The sequence below is a fragment of the Gorilla gorilla genome, chromosome 19 (assembly GCF_029281585.2).
Source record: "Gorilla gorilla gorilla isolate KB3781 chromosome 19, NHGRI_mGorGor1-v2.1_pri, whole genome shotgun sequence".
NCBI classification, from domain to species: domain Eukaryota; kingdom Metazoa; phylum Chordata; class Mammalia; order Primates; family Hominidae; genus Gorilla; species Gorilla gorilla.
Window position 1 is genome coordinate 56,362,735 of NC_073243.2, and position 9,914 is coordinate 56,372,648.

At 44.0% G+C, this 9,914-nt stretch overlaps 1 pseudogene; it reads right to left on the bottom strand.

Annotated features, from left to right (window-relative positions):
• Positions 1-8,244: 8,244 nt before the first annotated feature.
• On the bottom strand, positions 8,245-9,498 carry LOC101125810 (argininosuccinate synthase-like; annotated as a pseudogene).
• Between the last annotated feature and the right edge of the window lie 416 nt (positions 9,499-9,914).

A 9,914-nucleotide genomic window follows, 5' to 3' on the forward strand; every position in this document is an offset into this window, starting at 1 on the left:
TAGAGCCAGCTGCAAACCCAGGGTTTCTGACCAAAGCCCACACTCAGAACCATACTGACATTCTTACAGAGAATAAATATTAAAATCTCAGCAGTGATTGTCAGAAATGGCAAAATGACAAATTAGAACATCTTCAGTCATTCAGGGGGACATTGATTCACATGTATGTGAATCAATGGCCCAAAGGTAAATGCTTTTTATTCCAATATGGCTTTTTGGACAAAAAGGACCAGACCAAGTCTGATACAAGTGATACTAGTAAAGATACGAGTGCACACAGACCTACCTGAGAATGGCTTCCAGAGTTTATCTTAGTAGAATCTTCCTAAAATTGGAGGTCACACGGCATAGACAAGGCAATCTTTCTTTCACTATGAAACTCTTTCTTCAAATAAAATCACGTCCTTAGATTAAATGTAGGTATACAAAGGGGAGCTACTCAGACCTCCATGAGCTCAGCTTTTTTTTTTTTTTTGAGACAGAATCTCCCTTGCTCTGTCACCCAGGCTGGAGTGCAGTGGCGCAATCTCGGCTCACTGCAACCTCGGCCTCCTGGGTTCAAGTGATTCTCCTGTCTCAGCCTCCCGAGCAGCTGAGATTACAGGTGCACACCACCATGCCCGACTAATTTTTTGTATTTTTAGTAGAGACGGGGTTTCGCCATGTTGGCCAGGCTGGTCTTGAGCTCCTGACCTCAGGTGATCCGCCTGCCTCGGTCTCCCAAAGTGCTAGGATTACAGGCATGAGCCACCACTCCCGGCCGAGCTCATCTATTTCAGCTCCCACAGTATGGCCCTAGGGAAACACACACAGCCCATTGGCCACACCAAACAATGCAAAACTACTGGGGAACTGGATTAGGAGATCTAGAGTTGAATTCTACTTCTGCCACTTAACCAAGTGAGTGCACATGGGCCTCACTTAGCCTTTGTTCAGTCATTCCTCCCATTAGGTAGCTAAATTCAACCACAATTCCTTAGAAAAAGAAAGTTGATCAAATTAAGCTTTCCTAAAAAGAATCTTCTCTCAGTCCATGTGTGAAAAAGGGAAAGTCTTGTCTTACTGGTTTTTGTTTTATTTTGTTTTGTTTTTTACCATGCCTCTCTTTCTTGAATTGGAGTAAACAGCCAATCCCTAAACTGAACTCTCACCTCTGCCAAAGTTCCTTGCCTTACCAATTCCCTGTGGAGGGTGAAGTAGACCATGGCAAAGGTTCTCCAAATGACTTTCCTGAAAAGAAACACAGAGCAGTGGGAAAGAGCATGGGGAAATCAGAGATTGAGCAAGGATCGAAGAGGAACCTGAGAGCTAAATGCACCGTGGAGCTGCCCCTGCAGTCAGAAGACTTTTTAGAGAGGCAAAGGAATTTCTTTTGCACACCCCTTCACCAGCCATAAACTTCCTTTTCTTTTCCAAAATTCCCCAAGAGGACATATCAGGAAGTGGGTGCTGTGAACTATTGGGCTCCATGGAGAAAACTTATCTTTTTAAATCAATAGAAAGTGCCTATGGATGGATGAACAGAAAGAACAACATTTAAGAAGGCTTTAGAATGAAAGAGAATCCTTCCCATAGCTGAGGAGCTTATAGAAGAGCAAGATTAGAGCTATTGCAGGATTAACTTTCCACTTCCATTGTCCTTGTGCCGGGCTGTCATATCTGATACCAAATTAGAACAAGAGAAGTTTGCTACATGGTGTCTTCCATGAGGCACCATGCTCAAGACTGTCAAATCTTCAAAAACAAATACATATATAAAGCCTTAAAGCGTGGATCCTGATTTGAGGGGTTTGCTGGGAATTTAGACAGAAAACCGAAACCACGCAGGGTGATGAGAGGAGCTGTGATAACTTTTTAGGGTACATGTGCTGTCATTCAGAGAGTGCACATGCCTAGTTCTCTAGAAGGATTTCAAACTACGATAAGATAGATGGAGAGTTGTGTGGTATGTTAGGTGCAGACCAAGAGGGATACCTAAAGCCTCTGTCCTCTTGGAGTGCACAAACCTGTTTTTCATAGATCCCTTCCTGGCTTCCCATGAACTGGTCACCCTTTCTGTGGATTTCATTAATTCTTCTGGGCCTGTCATGTCTTACTTTTCAAAGAATCGCTGTTGGCTATAGTACATACAGAGTCTCTTCAATAACTTGTCTAACTCTTGAATCTTTAACTTTTAAGTAACTTATCAGGTTTGATGCAAATAGAGGGAGAAATTGTGTTAGCCTGTTGTCAATACACTGTGCTGAGGACATTCCCCAACATGTGTTAATTCTGCAGCTCACTTAACTTTTCCAGATGCGGCTGGCTGGGCTACCAAGTTGGTGACATTGCAGATGGATGGCCACAGCCTCACTGTAGGCAGATGAACATGGGTACCTTTGATGTGATGGGGTGACTCTTTTCATCTATTAGCCAGAAGGAAAAGCTATTTTCTTCTGTAGAGTTCTCAGTTCACTCCCACCTCAAGGAGACTGTATAATCCTCAGCATACTCTAGTACTCAGGACTGGGGTCTGGGGCTCTCATCCATACCCACTGAGTGTGTAGCTAGTAGCTCCTGTCAAGTCAGAATAAAACTAATCCAACGAGAGCTGTAAGAGAAGCTTCAGAGAAGGCTGTTTTCTTAAAGGGGGATGCTGTTTCATATATGAAAATGGTTGCATTTCACCTGTTTAATCAAATGTCATCCTAAGCACAAAAAACAAGGCACCCATGCCCTTTACACAGTAGATATATTTTATACTCCCTATATCCACATCGTGCATATACAAATTTCAGAGTATAACGACTCTTCTACTCCAGGGAGGAAATCAGTGATGATCAAAATCTAAGGAAGATAAAGTGTTCTTTAGCCTTCCATCTTCCTGGCAGATAAAGGTAGTAAAAGAAGTTTCAGGTTTTCTTCTTCAGCAGGATGGGGACCTTCTTTAACAAGAAGGAGAACATATACACTACAGCCTTGGTTTAAAATATGCTCCATTATTTGGTATGTAAGCAAATTATTGAACCTCTAGACACTTTGGTTTCCTCATCTGGAAAACTGGAGTAATACTCACTCTGTAGGAATATGGTGAAAGCAAAGACCACATATGTAGAGCCACAGCATAATACTTGCCACATAATGGGCTCTCCATATTTACAGCCATTTGTAACAGTATAATGGAAATCCTTTTTTTGCTTCTAGTTCAGTACAAGGTTCATAAGACTGGTCATTAATGAACCTATAGAAGCTTGGATGTTGAGAAGTTACATTTGGGCCACGTGCAGTGGCTCACGCCTGTAATCCCAGCACTTTGGGAGGCCAAGGTGGGTGGATCACCTGAGGTCAGGAGTTCAAGACCAGCCTGACCAACATGGAGAAATCCCGTCTCTACCAAAAATACAAAATTAGCCAGGCGTGGTGGCACACGCCTGTAATCCCAGCTACTCAGGAGGCTGAGGCAGGAGAATCACTTGAATCCGGGAGGCGGAGGTTGTGGTGAGCCAAGATAGTGCTGTTGCACTCCAGCCTGGGCAACAAGAGCAAAACTCCATCTTAAAAAAAAGAAGAAAAAAGAAAAAGAAGTTACATTTGAAGACTGATGCAAGGCCCACAACACAGAATTTGATGAGGCCAGTGGCTATTTTATTTGAGGAGGATTATCTTGTCCCAGCCTTTTTCTCAGATTGACAGTAAATTAAAAACTATATTTGTGCCTGGCGTGGTGGCTCACACCTGTAATCCCAGCACTTTGGGAGGCCGAGGAGGGTGGATCATGAGGTCAGGAGATTGAGACCATCCTGGCTAACACGGTGAAACCCCTTCTCTACTAGAAATACAAACAATTAGCTGGGCACGGTGGCGGGCGCCTGTAGTCCCAGCTACTAGGGAGGCTGAGGCAGGAGAATGGTGTGAACCCAGGAGGCCGAGCTCGCAGTAAGCCGAGATCGCTCCACTGCACTCCAGCCAGGGTGATAGAGCGAGACTCTGTCTCAAAAAAAAAAAAAAAAAAAAAAACAAACTATATTTGTAGGCTGGGAGCAATGGCTCACACCTGTAATCCCAGTACTTTGGGAGGCCAAGGAGGGTGGATCACAAGGTCAGGAGTTCAAGACCAGCCTGGCCAACATGGTGAAACCCCGTCTCTACTAAAAATACAAAAATTAGCCGGGCACAGCGGCAGGCACCCATAATCCCTGCTACTAAGGAAGCTGAGGCAGGAGAATCACTTGAACACGGAGGGTGGAGGTTGCAGTGAGCCGAGATCGCACCACTGCACTCCAGCCTGGGTGACAGAGTAGAGCGAGACTCCCTCTCAAGAAAAACAAACAAACAAACAAACAACAACAAAAAAACCACTGTATTTGTAAGCAATTGATTTGGGAAGGTTAATTGTTAAAAAACACATTGTTATACCTTATTAACAATTCACTCTGGAGTTCATTCTTTTAAACTGAAAATTAAAATTGCATTGTGATTCTAATATTTTATTTAGATAAACTCAGGGCCCTTGCAGTTCTTAGGACACACCTGCAATCTTTGAAAGCTATGTTTGGGTAGAGTAAAGTTCATAAAGACCTAAGGAATCGAAGTGGAGAAACAGTTTCAGAGTAATGTTTATTAAAATTACTTTTATACTTGTGTATCCCTGCAAAAGAGTAATTGGGCTTGGCTAGGCGCGGTGGCTCATGCCTGTAATCCCAGCACTTTGGGAGGCTGAGGCAGGCAGATCACCTGAGGTCTGGAGTTCAAGACCATCCTGGCCAACATGGTGAAACCCCGTCTCTACTAAAAATACAAAAATTAGCTGGGCATGGTGGCGGGCGCCTGTAATCCCAGTTACTCAGGAGGCTGAGGCAGGAGAATTGCTTGAACCTGGGATGCAGAGGTTGCAGAGAGCCAAGATCATGCCATTGCACTCCAGCTTCGGGGAAAAGAGCAAGACTCTATCTCAAAACCAAAACAAAGCAAAAAGAGTAATTGGGCTTATCAGATAATATAAAGTCCTTGTCCAAAATGTTTTGTGTTTAATGTGGAGTATGGGAGTGTGACTCAGCTCCTTCAATGGGTAACAATAATTAACAATGATACTTCTCTCTTCTCTATTAAATCACAGAATTACCAAATAGAGAGTTGAAAGGCAATAGAGAAATCTAGCCCAACACCCTCACTTTATAAATAGGAAAACAAAGACAGTGGTAGATTGTGTTCTTTCTTCATTATTATTCGTTTCTTCCCACCCTCACCATGCTTCCCTGCCCCATTGCCTATAAGCTTGGCCAACAGAACATGGGTGGATATGGCATTTGCTTCAGAGCAGAAACTTTAGGTGCAATTGTGTGGCTTGTCTGGGTCCTCTTATTTCAGCCCTCCACCAGGAGAAGAGCATATCCTGTGTGCTCACCTTCAGTGTGGATTTTGGTATAAAGCAAAACTACAGCCAGTCCTCATCCTTTATGTAATATGAGCAAGAAATAAATGCTTTTCTAACTTCTTGAGACATTAGGGTTGCTTGTTTTATTTATTTATTTTTAATTTTTATTTATTTATTTTTTTTCCGAGACGGAGTCTCACTCTGCCGCTGGAGTGCAATGGCGCGATCTTGGCTCACTGCAAGCTCTGCTTCCCAGGTTCACGCCATTCTCCTGCCTCAGCCTCCTGGGACTACAGGTGCCCGCCACTACGCCCAGCTAATTTTTTGTATTTTTAGTAGAGATGGGGTTTCACCGTGTTAGCCAGGATGGTCTCGATCCCCTGACCTCGTGACCTGTCCGCCTCTGCCTCCCAAAGTGCTGGGATTACAGGCGTGAGCCACCGCGCCCGGCCTGGGTTGCTTGTTTTATAACGTAACTTAGTGAAAACTGACTAATACGATGGCCCAGGAGGTTGAAATGATTCACTCAAAGTCACATAGGTACCATTACACCGCCTGAGTTAGAACACGAATATCCTGATCAGAAAAGTTCTCTAATAGACTTCAACTTAGCAGGTATGTCTCCCAAACCTGGTAGTGCTTGGCACAAAATAAGTACTCAATAAATATGTTGTATGAATGAATCAATGATGAATGAAATAGGAACTAAAGTTCCTATTGAGCTGCTTCGATATGTATCTAGTCTGGTATTTGTCACATAGCTAGTAAGTGACAGAAACAGAAACACCTACACTCTTTTGAACTCCAAAGCCTGGGTGCTTTCCACTGCTCCACAGTTTCGTTGCTGGAGATAGAAATGACATTTTGGGCCATTTATGGACAATTGAAATATGTACAACGGTGTGACAGCAAGGCCCCTCCAAGGGGATAAGCTGCAATAACTTCCCACACCGTAAGTGACAGCCACTGGCATGCTAGGATCAGGTCATACTCCTGAGATGCCAGTTCCTTCAGTCCTCAGAGTGTAGGGGTGCAGTCTGGGGCCAGCTCCCATAGGTGGAGAGCAGCCTCATTACTCCTATATGCCATGCAATTATCATCATTTTCTGTATGTGATGGAAAATGACATTAAAAAATTAGGGACACTGGGCTGGGCGCAGTGGCTCACACCTGTAATCCCAGCACTTTGGGAGGCTGAGGCCGGCAGATCACCTGAGGTCAAGAGTTCGAGACCAGCCTGGCCAACATGGTGAAACCTCGTCTCTATTAAAAATACAAAAATTAGCTGGCCGTGGTGGCACACGTCTGCAGTCCCAGCTACTTGGGAGGTTGAGGCAGGAGGATCCCTTGAACTCAGGAGGTAGAGTTTGCAGTGAGCCGAGATTGCACCACTGTACTCCAGCCTGGGCAACAGAGAGAGACTCAGTCTGAAAAAAAAATATTTTGGGACACCCTCGGTGAGAATTAGTAGCTCTAGGTCAATCTAGCCACTTTGTGGATACATGATTTTTAGAAACCTTTTCAGCCAAATTTTCACTGGATCCTGGCTTTACTGTTTTGTTATACACATTTTCCATTTGTCCTGAATCCTTCACTTACTACATTTTATTGGAGTTTCTGTAAATCACCTTAAATTTCTTGTAGAAAGTCAGAAGCAATTGAGGCAAGTTTCGACTGTAATTACAAGTGAGTTTATTGAGTTTATTAAGCTGGGAGCATTGACATATGAATGAAGAAACAGAATGTAGTATATATACATGGTGGAATATCATTTAGCCTTAAAAAAGGACCATGCTACAAGATGGATGAACCTTGGTAACATTACGCTAAGTGAAATAAGCCACAAAAAGACACATGCTATATAATTCCACTTATATGAGCTATCCAGAATAGTCAAACTCATAGAAATAGAAAGTAGAATGGTGGTTGCCAGGGGATGGGAAGGGTGGTAAAATGGGCAGTTTTTGTTTAATGGGTAGAGAGTTTCAGTTTTGCAAGATGAAAATGTTTTAGAGATTGGTTGCACAACAATGTGAATATACTTAACATTACTGAACTGTACACTTAAAGATTGTTAAGAGGGTAAATTTTATATTATGTGTATTTACCTCAATTTTTAAAAAAGAACATATAGTAAAATTGTGCTATTTAAACAGAGGCTTCAGTTAAGCTGTTGCAAGATGTGCTATTGCTGTGGTGTTGGAAGCATAAAACATACTACCTGAATGCTACATTGTTTCTTACAGTGAATCACAAAGTCCTGTTGATTCTCCCAGCAAAACATCTTCTGACTAGGGCTGACTACATCATTCATGGAGTCCAGAGGAAAATGAAAATTCAGTCCTTTATTCAAAAACCAATACTCCTAAAAGTACCAAAATATAAAGTTTTTTCCTTTATTCTATGTAAAAAGCTTGTTTTCAACTTGCCATGGTGTTTTTTATTTGCAATTTACTATCTTTCTAAGTAAAGAAAAATTTAAACTTGAAATTTTACCATTCATTTTTATAATGTACAAGGCCATTTTTAAATGCAAATATAAAAGCTACCTTTTATATAAAATTGCCAAAATAACATAGTTTATATTTTGTAGCTCACAAATGCACTTGAGTTTCAGGTTCTTACCAGAATGGTGAAAACACTGTATAAAAGGAACTCACAGGTTTTTTTTTTTTAAATCTTTTAATTGTCATTTTATAGCTCCCCACCACAGCTGCCCGCCACCCTTCCCTTTGATGACAACGTTTGCAGGCTTCAGGGGGACCAGAGGACAAAGCTGGGGCCTGGCAGCCCCACTACGCTGCCAGCCGAGGAGAACAAGTCACAATTACAAATTATCACAACAATTAGCTCCTGTACTTGGGGGATCAGCAAATTAAGGAGTTCCCAGCTCCTCATTGTACAGGGGGCTATTTGGCAGTGACCTTGCTCTGGAGACGATGATATTCCTTCAGCCTGAGGGAACTGATGTTGATGAACCTGGTGGCATCAATTGGCTGATAATCACCCTGCACGTTCATGCTCACCGGCTCCTCCTTGTAGAGAGACAGTGGGGACTCCTGGCCAAGGATGTACACCTGGCCCTCGAGGACGGACACCTGCACTTTCCCTTCCACTTGCTCCTGGGACTTGGCGATGCAGTGGCAGACAAATTCACACTCAGGGCTGTACCAGAAACTGGTATCCACCAGCTCAACAAATTTCAAGCCCAGGCCTTGTTTGATTTTGTGCACTTCCTGGTCCATGGTGAAGGCCTTGGTGTCTAAATGAGCGAGGTAAAGGATGGTGCTTGCTGGGGCCTGGTAGATACCTCAGGACTTCATTCCAATGAAGCGGTTCTCCATGATGTCAATACAGCCCACACCCTGCTTGCCCACGACTTCGTTCAGGTACATGAAGAGCTCCAAGGAGGTCTGGTGGGTGGTGCCATCCTTGACGTTGGTCACCTTCACGGGGACTCCTTTTTTGAACTCGATCTTGAGAATGTCAGGGGTGTTGGGGGCTTTGGCCGGGTCCTGGTCTTCGTGTAGAGACCTGGAGGTGCTTGGTTCTTAGGGTTCTCCGGGATTCCAGCCTCGTAGCTGATATGCATGAGGTTCTCGTCCATGCTCCATGAGTTCTTGGGTGTGACCGGGATGGGAATCCTGTGTTGCTTTGCATATTCCATCAGGTCATTGCGGCCCTTGAGCTGGTTGTAGAATTTGGGCATCCTCCAGGGAGCAATGACATTTATCTGGGGTGCCAGCGAGTAGCAAATGAGCTCAAACCGGACCTGATTGTTCCCATTTCCCGTGGCGCTGTGGGACATATACTTGGCCCCCTTCCACTGGGTGATTTCCATTTGTTTGCAGGCGATGCAGGGCCTGGCGAGAGGTGCCCAGAAGGTAGCGGTCCTCATACAGTGCACTGGACTGGATGGCCAGCCAGATGAACTCCTCCACAAACTCCCTGCCGACATCCTCAATGAACACCTTTTTAGCCCCAAACTTCAGTGCCTTCTTCCTGGCTTCCTCGAAGTCTTCCTTCTGGCCAATGTTGGCCAGGTAGGCAATGACATCATAGCCTTGTTCCTTCAGCCACAGGAGGGTGCAGGAGGTGTCCAGGCTGCCACTGTAGGCCAGAACCACGGAGCCTTTGGTGGACATAGCGTCTGAGATTGGAGGCATGACTTCCTGGCGTCCAGAATCTGTCTTCACTGTGCAGTGAACCACTCGGGTTCGGGCAGCGGTGGCAGGCGACAGAGCAGGCAGAACTCACCTGTTTTTATATGCACCCCTTTTAACACTTTCTACCTTTGGCTCACTGATGAGTCAAAAAGGACTTTAGAAGGCTTTTAAAGAAGCATACTCAAGAGTAAAGAAGAAAACAAAACTATGGGTTGCCCTACCCTCTCTCTTTTCTAATTTGTCATCATTTTCGGCCTACATGGTTGACTGATACAGGAAAGTAACAAAGGTGAGAAAGGATGTGATAGAGTTCCTTGTTAGTTCATGTTTCTTAGAATGCCCTTGCCTTCTTTCTGTGTTCTGACCAAGACTGAACAGAAAGCATGGCTCGTCAG